Genomic DNA, 14,814 nt, shown 5'->3' with positions numbered 1-14,814 from the left:
GAGGTTTATAAGGGGATTTTTGCACAGATTCTGGCATACGCCTGGTTTTATAAATCTAGCTTTTATGCATACATACAGTTTTAGGATGAAATCTACAGAAAGTTTTATAAATGAGGCCCCTGCTCATGCCAACACAAATGTTTAAGATGAGTAGTGGTGATATTTATTCAGTACAACTTTTGCATCTGGTTTTTATAGTTTAATAAGAAGCACCAAAAATGTAAATGTTTCATGTTATAGGAAATACTGAACAGACATTTAGAAGTTGATTTTAAAATGCAAAGTATTTAAAATTAAAATAAAGCTATGTAAACATGCATTTTTACAACACTATAAGTGTGTCCCATCAGGTAATGAAAAGTTTTACACACACTTGTGGTCTTCATCCTCGCTTGAACACTTGGCCCAACTATACAAAATATACATTATATAAATAGTCAAGTCCAAATAACACAAGTGGGGGTATTTGGACAAAGCATTTGTGCATCCCATCATGCGTCATGTTTTGGAATAAATTGTGAGATTTTTGCTAAGATATCATGAGAGGTCACGGAAACCTTTCCAATTTAATTAAATATAAATATAATAATTAGATATTATTACATATAATTTGGTAGAAAAACAGTGTTGCACATTTTATTGATGCAAAGATGAGTAGTGGTGATATTTATCTTGTACAACATTTGTAACTGCTTTTCATCACTTACAGTGGGTACGGAAAGTATTCAGACCCCCTTAAATTTTCCACTCTGTTATATTGCAGCCATTTGCTAAAATCATTTAAGTTTATTTTTTTCCTCATTAATGTACACACAGCAGCCCATATTGACAGAAAAACACAGAATTGTTGACATTTTTGCAGATTTATTAAAAAAGAAAAACTGAAATATCACATGGTCCTAAGTATTTAGACCCTTTGCTCAGTATTTAGTAGAAGCAGCCTTTTGATCTAATACAGCCATAAGTCATTTTGGGAAAGATGCAACAAGTTTTTCACACCTGGATTTGGGGATCCTTTGCCATTCCTTCTTGCAGATCCTCTCCAGTTCTGTCAGGTTGGATGGTAAACGTTGGTGGACAGCCATTTTCAGGTCTTTTCAGAGATGCTCAATTGGGTTTAAGTCAGGGCTCTGGCTGTGCCATTCAAGAACAGTCACAGAGTTGTTGTGAAGCCACTCCTTCGTTATTTTAGCTGTGTGCTTAGGGTCATTGTCTTGTTGGAAGGTGAACCTTCGGCCCAGTCAAGTCAAGTCACCTTTATTTATATAGCGCTTTAAACAAAAAAGATTGCGTCAAAGCAACTGAACAACATTAATTAGGAAAACAGTTTGTCAATAATGCAAAATGACAGTTAAAGGCAGTTCATCATTGAATTCAGTGATGTCATCATGCAGCTCAGTTCAGTTTAAATTGTATCTGTGCAATAATTTGCAATCAAGTCAACGATATCGCTGTAAATGAAGTGTCCCCCCAACTAAGCAAGCCAGAGGCGACAGCGGCAAGGAACCAAAACTCCATCGCTGACAGAATGGAGAAAAAACCTTGGGGGAGAAACCAGGCTCAGTCGGGGGGCCAGTTCTCCTCTGACCAGACGAAACCAGCAGTTCAATTCCAGGCTGCAGCAAAGTCAGATTGTGCAGAAGAATCATCTGTTTCCTGTGGTCTTGTCCCGGTGGTCATCTGAGATCTGTCTCTGGGGCTCTAGTTGTCCTGGTCTCCGCTATCTTTCAGGGCTGTAGAGGTCCTTTCTAGGTGCTGATCCACCATCTGGGCTGGATACGTACTGGATCTGGTGGCTACGGTGACCCTCTGACTTGGATACAGACTGGATCTGGTGGCTACGGTGACCTCGGAATAAGAGAGAAACACACTAATAATAGCGTAGATGCCATTCTTCTAACGATGTAGCAAGTACATTGGGTGTTATGGAAAGTGTTCCCAGTTCAGGTTTACCTAATTAATGCAGTCTAAAAATCCTTTAACGGATTTGGATATTAGAAGTGTATTAGTGTGTTATGTGTAAGTCAGGTTAAAGAGATGGGTCTTTAATCTAGATTTAAACTGCAAGAGTGTGTCTGCCTCCCGAACAATGTAAGGTAGGTTATTCCAGAGTTTAGGCGCTAAATAGGAAAAGGATTATCAAGGATTATCAAGTGCAAAGACTGCAAGTGTGGGTATTTGGACAAGGGGACACTGGGTTTCAATTTATAACAATGTTTTCAGTATTTCTCAGAGGGCAGACTTCAAGTACCATACAGACTTTATTAAAGAATGTGCTGATTTTATATCAGAGTTAGTGCTGGCTGCAGATAAAGTTTTAATTGTTGGTGATTATAATATCCATGTTGATAATGAAAAAGATGCATTGGGATAAGCATTCATAGACATTCTGAACTCTATTGGGGTTAGACAACACGTCTCAGGAACTACTCATTGTCGAAATCATACTCTAGATTTAATACTGTCACATGGAATTGATGTTGATGATGTTGAAATTATGCAGCCAAGCGATGATATCTCAGATCATTATTTAGTTTTGTGCAAACTTCATATAGTAAAAATTCTACTTCTTGTTACAAGTATGGTAGAACCATCACTTCTACCACAAAAGACTGCTTTGTAAGTAATCTTCCTGATTTATTCCAATTCCTTAGCATATTCAAAACCTCAGAACAACTTGATGATGTAATAGAAAGTATGGACTCTCTCTTTTCTAGCATTTTAAATACAGTTGCTCCCTTACGCTTAAGGAAGATTAAGCGAAACAGTCTGACACCGTGGTATAATGAGCACACTCGCACCCTAAAGAGAATGGAGCGCAGCTGGAGGAAAACAAAACTAGAGGTATTTCATATTGCTTGGCTGGAAAGTAACCTATCCTACAGAAAAGCATTAAAAACTGTTAGATCTGATTACTTTTAATCTCTTTTAGAAGAAAACAAACATAACCCCAGGTATTTATTCAATACAGTGGCTTAATTAACGAAAAACAAAGCATCAACAAGTGTTGACATTTCCCAACAGCACAGCAGTAATGATTTTAACTACTTTACTTCTAAGATCAATACTATTAGAGTTAAAATTGTAACCATGCAGCCGTCAGCTATAGTATATAGCATCAGATAGCGTGCTATAGATTGCCGGAGGAACAATTCCACTCATTCTCTACTATAGTCTGTTTCTCTCTTTTTCCAAGGTCACCGTAGCCACCAGATCCAGTCTGTATCCAGATCAGATGGTCACTGCAGTCACCCAGATCCAGTACGTATCCAGACCAGATGGTGGATCAGCACCTAGAAAGGACCTCTATAGCCCTAAAAGACAGCGGAGACCAGGACAAGTAGATGAGCCCCAGATACAGATCCTCTGTGAAGACCTGTGACATTGCTGCAGCCTGGGAATTGAACAGCTGGTTTCGTCTGGCTAGAGGAGAACTGGCCCCCGACTGAACCTGGTTTCTCCCAAGGTTTTTTCTCCATTCTTTCACCGATGGAGTTTTGGTTCTTTGCCACTGTTGTCTCTGGCTTGCTTAGTTGGGGACACTTGATTTACAGCAATATTGTTGACCTAATTGCAAAGATACTATTCAAACTGTACTGAGCTGCATGATGACATCACTGAATTCAATGATGAACTGCCTTTAACTGTCATTTTGCATTATTGACACACTGTTTTCCTAATTAATGTTGTTCAGTTGCTTTGACACAATCTGTTTTGTTTAAAGCACTATATAAATAAAGGTTACTTGACTTGACTATAGGAGAGGAAGAATTGTATAAACTTGTTAAATCATCTAAACCAACAACATGTATGTTAGACCCTATTCCATCTAAGCTCCTAAAAGAGGTGCTTCCAGAAGTCATAGATCCTCTTCTGACTATTATTAATTAATCATTGTCATTAGGATATGTCCCCAAAACCTTCAAACTGGCTGTTATTAAGCTTCTCATCAAAAAAAAAAAACACAACTTGACCCCAAAGAACTAGTTAATTACAGACCGATCTCGAATCTCCCTTTTCTGTCCAGGATACTAGTAAAGGTAGTATCCTCACAATTTTATTCCTTCTTAGAGAAAAATGGTATCTGTGAGGATTTCCATTCATGATTTAGACCGTATCATAGTACTGAGACTGCTCTCCTTAGAGTTACAAATGACCTGCTCTTATCATCTGATCATGGTTGTATCTCTCTATTAGTGCTACTGGATCTTAGTGGTGCGTTCGACACTATTGACCACAACATTCTTTTGCATAGACTAGAAAACTTTGTTGGCATTAATGGAAGTGCATTAGCATGGTTTAAATCTTACTTATATGACATCATCAGTTCGTAGCAGTGAATGAAGAGGTATCATATCGATCAGTGCAGTATGGAGTACAAGTGCAGTATGGAGTACCTCAAGGCTCAGTACTTGGGCCGTTACTCTTCACGCTTTACCTGTTACCCTTGGGAGATATCATCAGGAAACACGGTGTTAGCTTTCACTGTTCTTTGTGGCCACACACATGTATATATATATATATATATATATATATATATATATATATAGAGAGAGAGAGAGAGAGAGAGTGAGTCTCTTATGCTGATCAAGGCTGAATTTATTTGATACAGAATACAGAAAAATATCAACATTGTGAAATATTATTGCAATTTCGAATATTTGTTTCCTGTTCTAATATACTTTCAAAATGTAATTTATTTCTGTGACACAGTGCTGATTTTTTAGCATCATTACTCTAGTCTTCAGAGTTACATGATCTTCAGAAATCAGTCTAATATGCTGATTTATCATTGTTGAATCTGTTGTTTCTTAATATTTGTTTGGAAGCTGTGATACTTTTTTTTTAAGGATTCTTTGATAATAAAAAAGTTAAAGCATTTATTAAAAATAGTAAAACTTATATTGTTAGAAAATATTTATATCACTTTTTATACATTTGACACATCCTTGCTGAATAAAAGTATTATTTTCTTTAAAAAAAATTGCTGACCACAATCTTTTCAATAGTAGTGTATATTGTAACAAAATTTATGTTTGTGTGTGTGTGTGTGTGTGTGTGTGAAAATGCATATTTTTCAATTAAAAAGAACTTATAGAATTATTATTGGCTGCGTTTTAAGAATGAGATCCAAGGTTAAGAATATGCTTAAGAATATTTACTTAATGTAAATAGTTTTATCTATTTAACAACATTAATAGTGAAAGATGACTTCCCTTATTAATCACGTCTTCCCTCTGGTAAAATACATGTTTTCTTTTGTGGCTGGATGTTAAAATAATCACGTTGTTTGCATTCGCCGAAACTGATTTGCACTCAGTGTGAAGTGGGACCAGCCGGCAGAGCATTCCGCTTGTTCTTAAAGCCTTTCTCATTCACAACTCAAACACTTTTTCCAAAAAGAGTGATTAATTCTCAATTTAGAGTTATTTGTATTATGGTCTAGGTGGTCATACGGCATATGCCTTAAATACAGGACAAACAGTTTTCATATTGAACGCTTTTTTGATTCCTTAAATACAGGATGAATCTGTATTATATGGAACAGTTGGCAACCTTAGTTTTTTTTTTTTTACTTTATTGAACAATATAAACTTTGCAACCATAAATGGCTTGGTACAAAATTCCAAATTTCTAAACCAGATGGTATGCAATGCTAGCTGTACAACAACAATCAATTGTTCAACAACAATTATCTCATAAGATAAACACATTTCCTAATCATGGAAAGTCAAAGAGTGTCAGGGGAAAACAGCACAATATAATTAAATCCAGCCAAAATGTGCCAATCTACTGCAAACCAGACGAAAAAGCAGAGGAACTGCTGGAATGAACTTTTATATCTGTGTTGTGGTGCATTGTGGGAGGTGGGAGAAACCAAGTGCTGAGGATGAAGGGTGGGATGTTTGTTCATTTGAAATTTGAGTGCCTTACCAATGATGGAATTTGTATACATGACTGATAAATAATAATGGTTTGATTAGTGCATATAGTTTATAAATTCAGGTTTGGTTATTTGATTAAATTAATTTCTGTTAACTTGCGTGACTGTCAATGGTTTTGCCCATCACTATAAATGCACACTAGCCGGACTAAGCCAGATTTATCAGTATGAGATTGCAGCTCCAGTGTAAGGATGCAGGAAGAGATTGTCATGCTTGAAATTATGTGCTTACTTTCATCATTGGACGGTAGTGTCTTTTTTTTTCTTTCCTCATTTGTTATTTGATTATTTACCTTGACTGATTCACTTGATGGTTCTTTTTAATAAATGAAAACCTATATCCAGTAAATGTTATGAGCCAGTTAGAAGTTGATTTTTATTTTTAAGTTAACAGTCTTGTTGAAGGTGGAAGAAAGCATGCAACTGATTGAATGAGACAGCTGAACTGCATCAAGAGACAAATTGCGTCAGATGAGAAGCTCAGCCAGTGTTTGACTTCATTTGTCCTGGGTTTCACAATCTGCTCTGGGTTTTGCTCTTTCAGATCTATCACCTTTCTGGGCATTGTGTGAGAAACAGTTTGCTTTACTGTGGTGTTTGTTGAGGTTAAGCCTTGTTTCAGTATTTGTGTGATGTTAGATCTGAATTTGAGGAACCTTGCACCAACAGGTGAAATTATGTTTTCTGAAGTGGAGACAGTGTGGTGCTGGAAAATTTTTTTTTTTTGGCTTTTACCTGTTGTACACTAACGGCCTCTTGGGTTGATGTGTGTATTGTGCCTTTATCATAATATATATTTTTTTTTAATTCCTGTGTGCAGGCTTCATGGCTTTAGACCCTATACTGAATCTATCAATATTAAACTGCTTTGTTTCTGCTGCCACCTATGTATTGATTGTACCGCTAAGAAGTATTAGTGTGAACTTTCAAGTGTGAACAAAGTGGCATGGATGATCAGTCTCACCTTGTGTATGCTTGGTTTCCTAACTTTATAGAGAAGGTTAGTTTCAATAATGCATCTTTTAACCCTGCTTTCATTTATCGGTTTCTATAATTTCCTGTTTTAGTATAACTGCTTCTGTGGACCAATGCTCTCTCTATCTGTGCCATTTTGGTACTGAACCACAGCCTTTCACACTCTTTTTGGACTGTGACTATGTAGGGCAGCCAGCAACAAATCTGTCATTCCTGCTTCTCTGCCAGTAAATGAAAATGCAGCATTCAGACTATAACAAAATATGGGTTTTCCAGATAATATTGTAACACTTTTAGCCCTCTACAGATGTTTGCCATTAACCCTCACTCATCTGGGCAGGTTAAGTATCATGTTTGTTTTTATGCTGTCAGTTATTTTTGACTTCGTGGCTGTTGGCAAATTTTAACCATCTACCGAGATAAAGCTGTAAGTATTGGTAGCATTTCTTTTCATGACTATATCTGTCCCTGTACCAACAGGACCAAGATGAAGTCTCTCTTTTAACCAGTCTAGCTTTGGAAGCAGTGTTACCTTTCTGAAGAACACCTTAAACCTGTTGAAGTTCCTCAATTATTGGTCACCCTACTAGTCCTTTCTGTGGTCTTTGCTGTAAACCACCAGATTCTCCAGTCTGCTGTCTGTCAACACCAGTATGGTATGTCGTAATCTTACCCCACAGGCTGATGGTTTATTTATTTATTTATTTATTTATTTATTTTGGACTGAAGAGGTTATTCAGAAGTTCTGCTGTTGAAAGTCATTTCGACTTCAATACATCCCTGTTTACCAAATGCAGAAGTACAACTGCTCCTTTACACCAACTGTGCAGCTGCTGGTTGGCTGTTAACGCTGACTTCACCTTTCCACTCCGACAAAATGCCAAATTTGATTGTCAGAGACGTCGGGATCTGCACAACACTGTAAGTCGCTCAGACACTTCTCTCCTCCATCTGAATGACCACGAGTGTAGCCATTGTGGACCGTATGTGTGCTACAAATGCATGCAGGCCTGTGAGGAGATAGAAAGTCCATGTAGTTTTACTGATTTGAGATCTCTACTTTCAGGTATTGTACAGGTAAACCTCAGCTGTTCAAACGTTTTTTTTTTATTCCCTTTTTGTGTGTGTGCCTTTCAAATGCAACAACTGAGATCAGTGTCCTGTTATCCTGTTTTTACACTTCTATTGTCTTGATCGCAGCCCATTAGGGACTTGAGTCCCTCGGTAAGTCCCTTTCCCTTGGTAAGTCTCTCTTCACAACTCAAAGTTCTTCTAGTCTCTTTATTCTTGTTCAACCTCAGATGGCTCGGCACTACAGCATCTCAAGCTGGGCAACCAGCTGGACCTCAATGCATGTAACAATCACGGTTTTCTTGTTACATTTTGTACATGTAAGTAAAAATCAGTATGCACAGTTTTAATCTGGGTTTACAATCAAGTTGAATCTGTGCAAAGTTTTCAGATCTCATCCAGGAGCTTTCTGGTAAACTTTCTCTAAACTTAAGAATCTTCAGGTACTGCCAGAATTCAGTACTGTTATCGACTTTCTTCTGTCGCTCACCCCTGCATATTACTATAATTTACTTATTTCCACGTTGGATCAAAGCTGGCCCTTATAACTCTTTTTGGCCTTTATAAATGTGGATAATGTTTCTTCTGAATTCTGATTGAACCAACGTTGACTCCTGGGGGCTGTTTCATAAAACAAGTTTACCAAATAAGCCAGGCTTATTTCGGTTAATCTGATTTGTCACTTGATTTGGTTTCATAAAGCAAATTTACCATAGCTCAAGCTCAGTCACTGTGGCAACTTATTCTGGGAAACTAACCTGGTCTGGAGCAGGCTAACTGTCAGGCTAAGCTGTGCTCCTTTAACCCTGACCAATAGGAATGCATTGATTTCAATTCAAGTTTTTGTGTAGCACTTTACAATACAAATCATTGCAAAGCAACTTTACAGAAGATTTTCTACAATATTGAGTAGTACTAAGTCAGTCTCACTGACTCCCCCTCATACAATTATTTTACTTTTATTATCAGTCCAAAAATAACTAAAAAAAAAAAAAAAAATGCAACTTCAATCAAAAGTAAAAAATCTAGGCCTACCCTGCAGAAAAAAGCCTTTCAATTGCAAAACCATCAGTCATTAACCATCGAAACCATTTAACAAATGGTTTCCATTACGTAGTGTTTTGGGCAAAGGCTATTCCATTAGGATTTATTGGTTTATAGGTTTGCACTAAAAATTTGTATTAGCAATGGTGTGTGCGGACGTAATGTCCGTGACGTCACCCGTAGACTCCTGAAGAGCGTTTTTGAAGCTCAAAGTGTGCAGAGCGGGCCTTCGTCCATCTTGGCGGCACGTCACTGTGCGACTCTCACGGGTAATGGAAAATGGGCAAAAAGGTGGGAGCTGGTTGCTGAAGCCATGGTCACCTAGCTCGATGGCAGTGTCAGCAGCAGCAATCCACCCGTCACTCAAGTGACCACGCCCTTAATTATGCAGAATTTTAAGGCTTAATATAATTTAAATGGAGGGGAGATATATTATATAAAAAATTCACCCCCCTCACAATCGTCATGAAGGGCAAAATTAGCTATATAGACAAATCATTTTTGAACCAGGCTGTAAACTTTTTTTTTTTTTTTTTTTTTTTGCTGTAAAGTTGGGCATTTTAACATGGGGAGTCTATGGAATTGACTCCCTTTCGCAGCCAGTCGATGAATTGCAGTTTTAGTCACTTTCTTGTTGGCTTCACGAGAGAGGTGGTTGCTGCTCTATATAAATGCATCTAATCTATTTTACCCAAAATGTAATAACTTGAAGATATTTGAAAACGTTTTAACAGTTGCTACTTGAACATTCAGTTGATCAGCAGTTTCTAGCCACGCAGCCTTTTATTTCTGGTTTTGACAGCTGTATCTTTTATTAAAAACACCAAATTAAGTTAAAATCATTGAATTAAAAATTAAATGGAAAACAGACTACATTTTAACTGATAAGAGGAATACACGAACTAATTTGAGCTAGTGGGGCTGTATTCAATACATTTTGATTTTAGTTACTGCTATCATAAAAAAATACACATGTAGGACTAAAATTCTACATGTCACATTTAATGCCCACCAACATACATATTAGCAAAATGTATTTACTCAAAATTGTGCTATTCTATTGCGTTCCATCTGCATGCGCTTGTTTACTTGTGTAAGCCTCGCCCAATACTGATAGCAAAATGGATATTTGCATGACTTAACAATTAGAGATGAATGTAACTGTGACATGTCCATTATGCACTGGGAAAACACGCTCTCAAATGCATTAAACGGCACAAATATATTTGCTATTTGCCATGATTGACATTTTAAGGGCTGCTTAAGAACAAACGTGCATCAAATGATCTATACTCTATGAACCTGGATCAAATTAGTGAGACTGAACTTAAATTGTTTATGAAACCGCTTTAGTCCCGATTGATTTGATTATTTCAAGTCTGGTTTTGGACTTCAATCCCCACTTTTCTTGGCTTTTTTTTTTTTTTTTTTTTTTTTTTTTTTTTATATAAATGAAACAACCCCCTGGTCTTCAGTGTGCATACTGGTTCTATGCCACCTCTGATCCTACAATACTAGGAGTACTGCTTTGTAAGGAGACTCGTAAATGGTAAACAGAAGGTAGGCCGTTGTCTGTTTGAGTGTATCGGGTGTATAGGGGCGTTGTGAAGCTGCAGATCTTTTTGGTGATGTGCATATGGTAGAACTAATAAAGATAGTTAATCCGTTGCATTGATAACTGCGTATTGTTGGGTTAGGGTTTTAATGGAGGAGAAAAATACTTCAGTTTTTACATAAGGTCTCCATGTCTTTTTTTTTTTTTTTTTTTTTTTTTTTTTTTTTTTTTTAACGAGACATTTAGAAACCATTTTTGGTAATGAAACACTTTTCAGAAGTATGTAGCTGTATTCAGCTCATCTTGCATTTTGACAAAGTAACACCACCCTCTGTCAGCTTCAAAACATGGAAAGTGTTTGAGAACATGTTGGCTTGTTGCTTATATTTGGAAAGACACTCGTGTAACAGTTTTGAACCTCATGTATTTGAATACTAAAGTTTTTAGTTTAGTTCTCTAGGTAAGCTGGACAACATGGAGCTGGATGTGCTGTTTTCTCCCTTAAGGACTGATGTTTACTTGTTGGCTTTGCTGTCCACGTTGATGCAGCTCATGTCCAATAATTCTAAGGCCTTCTAACCTTGTTTGACTATAAATGTTAAATTTTTTTTTTTTTTTTTTTTTTTTTTTTTTTTTTTTTTAAATATAAATTGTTTCAGGCAGGTACAGACGAGGCCATAGATGTTCTCCAGGAGCTGCCCAGATGAAGAGTTGCTTTTTGAACTGAAGACTAACCTGTGTCCCTTACAATATTTACGAAGTCATGCATATTGTATTATGTATCACCGTTTCCTTTATTGTAAAACTCAGCCCAGCTGTACTTGATTGAACAAAGGTAAATTACAGCTTGCACCTTCAACGTGACCATTGTTTGGCTGGATTTCAAAAAGTTTGATGGTAACCATGGGTTTTGTATTTGGAGTTTTAAAAACCAAGAGCATATACTGATATTTTGAACCTGAAGATTAGCATACAGAACTGAGTCTAATAAAACAAGGCTGTAGATAAGGTACATGTTTGCTTATCTGTAGCCTATAAAACTAATCATCCTTTGCACAAATAACTCCTTGTTTTGTAACTTACTGCTAACTTGTGCTGAATGTGCTGTTATCCTGTACCTTGATGGCAGGGTTAGTTGACTTCAGTGTGGGGTTTATTTGGGTGAATGCTGAAGAGTTCCAAGCTCCTCTAGCTTCATCTGCACTTCCTTAGATCCTTTGGAAATGTGGAGAATATTTAAGTAAAGCTAACCAATTGAAACCTGAATTTAACATTACAACCACATCATGGATAATACAGCCATGGGTCAATGCGACCTTTGACCAACTGATGTTAGGTATAGTAACTGGTAAGGAGCGGAACAGAGGGCAGTTTTAGTCACCTGCAGGTTAGTATCAAAAGCCAGTTATGTTTGGTGTAGGGGTGCGAATTTTGGTTATGACTTGGGGTTAGGGTCTATTTAGCAATGTGCACTAAAAAAAAATACAGATGGTTGGTCACTGGTGCATTGAATTTTAATAAGTCAACATCTAACGAGGTTGCTTAAAAAAAAAAATACTTTGATTTCCAAGGATCTCCACATTTCTGCTGGGCTGCTTCTGTTTGAAAGGGTTTGTTTGAGGGAGAAGTATAATATATATATTTTTTTTTTTTTTTTTTTTTTTTTTTTTTTTTTTCCTCGCTGTAGCAGAATGTTCTTGATGACTTGTTAACTTACAGAATTAAAAGTAATCCAGCAACCTTGGTCTGATGTATGAAGCGCTGTGTTTTTGACCAAATCTGTGTGAAGACCTAAGGGTCTACCAGCAAATGTTTTTGGAACAAAGGGTGCAGAAAAGGCGCAAGTCCTAGTCCTTTGTCTACACTATTATTAATGTTCTTTCAGCACAGTTCCATTCATGCCTTGGATTATTCCTGATGTAGGCAATCGTGTAGATCCCCCTCCTATTGACAGCTATCTGGCAATTCCAGAGTCCTAATGCTGGTGTTATTCCAGATGTTGCCCCGCTATACATGTCTTGAGTTTGACTGACCAGGACTTGACCAGAGGACTCAAAGAGCAGGTTTTGCTACTTGTATGCAATGTGTATATTCAATAGTCTTTTGGTTTTCATATAGTTAACATCAACCTGATTACAACAAAACATGTACTGTCTTCTAGGTAAGCTGGGCAGCTTCTTGGAGTTGGATGTGCTGCTGTCCTGTAGCTTGATAGCAGCTCACTTTTGATGCATTTCCCCCCCCCCTCCCCGATAGTCCTTGTTATGGACAACTTCAGCACTCATCTAGGTAAGTCTCATTCCTAATAAGCTCTTCTCGTTTGTTCTCTGGAAATGGGGAGAGCTTTCTTCAGTAGATTCTCAAGTGCTTGAATATCAGCTTTGACTTGTTTTCCATTTGTGCATATTGTTTTCTTTACGGCATTAAGACGTGTTCCCCAACAGTCTCTGAGTAACCAATTTTACCTCTATTACTTGGTGAGGAGCAGAACCGGTTAAAGTTGGTTTTGAATAATTATTCAAAATATACGTTTTAAAATACAAATTGCTGTCAACTGACAAGGTTTGTGTCTTAACAGAAGCCTGTTGAACAATATCAGAAGCATCTTTTATGGTCCAGTGGACTCTTAATCCAAGAATTCCTTGGGGGCACAATTATCCACAAGAACAATGTCTTCAGGTACTAAATTTAACTTCCGATTTCTGCCACTTTTGCCATTCTTTCAGTAGCTGGATGCATTTCTTAGTCCATGTAGACCAGGAGAGATTGGTCATGTTGAATTTGCTTCCATCTTCTACTTTAATAACAGTCCTCTTTCTGAAAAACTCCTGGTGGCATGATTTCATCAGCAGAGGGTTTGTAATCAGAGGCTCAAAGTCATGGTTTAGCAATTGGTGGTAGTTTAATGACTTCATCACAATTGTGTGAAGTGTTTAATCATCTAATACCTGTTAATTCAACACCTAATTGAGAACTTTCTAAACTGCATTTGTCCTTCCCATGTTCCACGTTGAGATGCTGGAGTATTTCAAAATCCACTTTGTCCAAAATCCAGTTTACAATTTCTCTCTTCAAACGGTGTACAAAGAATCTCCATCTTTCTGCCTCTAAAGTTAAAAAAAAGCGCAAGATAAAGGTATGTTAAAAATTAATGTAAACTAAAGGCTATTTTGTGAGGCAACAATGTAGCCTAGGTAACATGTTTTATTGAAAAATCCATAACCTTCACATCTTAATGTTGTGGTGCAAATTTCTGTAATACAAATAAGCTTCTCTACCATAAACTTGGCACTAATGACTTGTATACATCAGCTTTATAGTCTTTGCTATTATGTTCCAATATCACGTTGCCTGAATTAGCTATAGATTAAGAGTTGTTTTGTGTACAGATGGGTAGCTGCGGTTTAATTTTGTTAACGTAACCTTCTGTTCCAAAAACTACTCATTAAAATTCACTAAGAGCACTGAAATATTTTGGATGTGGAGCACAGCTACTGCCACCAGCCCAAGTGCCAGTGCTACAGTTGCTGATACAGCAGGTAAGTTTAACAATTCCAGATTCACTTATAAGGATAATCTATGCCTTTTGTGAGAGCTTTGGTTTTTTTGAAATTATGAAGTGTCGTCTGCCGCTGATCTGAAGAATCACACTCAGTCTTGGGGTTTTGTTACTAGAAGATAGACTTTATTTCAAATTTTATCAATATCAGGAAGGAGATTAGCACATCCTCAATGCAGAGGTCAGACAGATTTGGCCGCATTATCAAAAAGATACTATGTCTTTTTGAAGCAATTGATAGTAAAATTTTGGAAGAAATAGTGCAGCACCTAAAATCGTCAACCTGCTGTCTTGACACTTTTTTTCAAAAGTGTGCTTAACTGTTGAGAAGCAGACCTCTTAGTGGTGAACACCTCACTTCTTTCTGGGACACTTCCAGACTCCCTGAAAACTGCAGTTGTTAAGCAATTATAGACCAATATCTAATCTTCCTTTTTTTTTTTTTTTATAGGCAAAATGATTGAAAAAGGTAGTCCTTAATCAGCTGAACAAATACTTAAACTCAAATGCATCACAGCACAGAGACAGCACTCATCAAGATGAATGATATTCGCTTAAATTCTGACTCTGGCAAAATATCAGTGCTGGTATTGCTAGATCTCAGTGCTGCGTTTGACACTGTCGATCATAACATACTACTAGAGAGACTGGAAAACTGGGTCGGGC

The 14,814-nt window shown here is 37.1% G+C and overlaps 1 long non-coding RNA gene across 3 annotated transcripts; it reads left to right on the top strand.

The window, feature by feature from the left end:
• Positions 1 to 6,112: 6,112 nt before the first annotated feature.
• Positions 6,113 to 14,300, top strand: LOC122139456. 3 transcript variants are annotated; one of them, XR_006156316.1, is made up of 5 exons: positions 6,113 to 6,191; positions 12,480 to 12,664; positions 12,751 to 12,878; positions 13,018 to 13,066; positions 13,168 to 14,300. It is a non-coding gene; the product is annotated as an uncharacterized LOC122139456 (long non-coding RNA). The 3 variants fall into 3 exon arrangements; XR_006156315.1 differs by lacking the exon at positions 6,113 to 6,191 and adding an exon at positions 10,952 to 11,424; XR_006156314.1 differs by lacking the exon at positions 6,113 to 6,191 and having other exon boundaries at positions 12,262 to 12,664.
• Positions 14,301 to 14,814: the final 514 nt, after the last annotated feature.

The sequence above is a fragment of the Cyprinus carpio genome, chromosome A4 (assembly GCF_018340385.1).
Source record: "Cyprinus carpio isolate SPL01 chromosome A4, ASM1834038v1, whole genome shotgun sequence".
Classification (NCBI taxonomy): Eukaryota; Metazoa; Chordata; class Actinopteri; order Cypriniformes; family Cyprinidae; genus Cyprinus; species Cyprinus carpio.
Note: the sequence above shows the minus strand (reverse complement) of the source record. Positions and strands in the feature narration are given on the sequence as shown.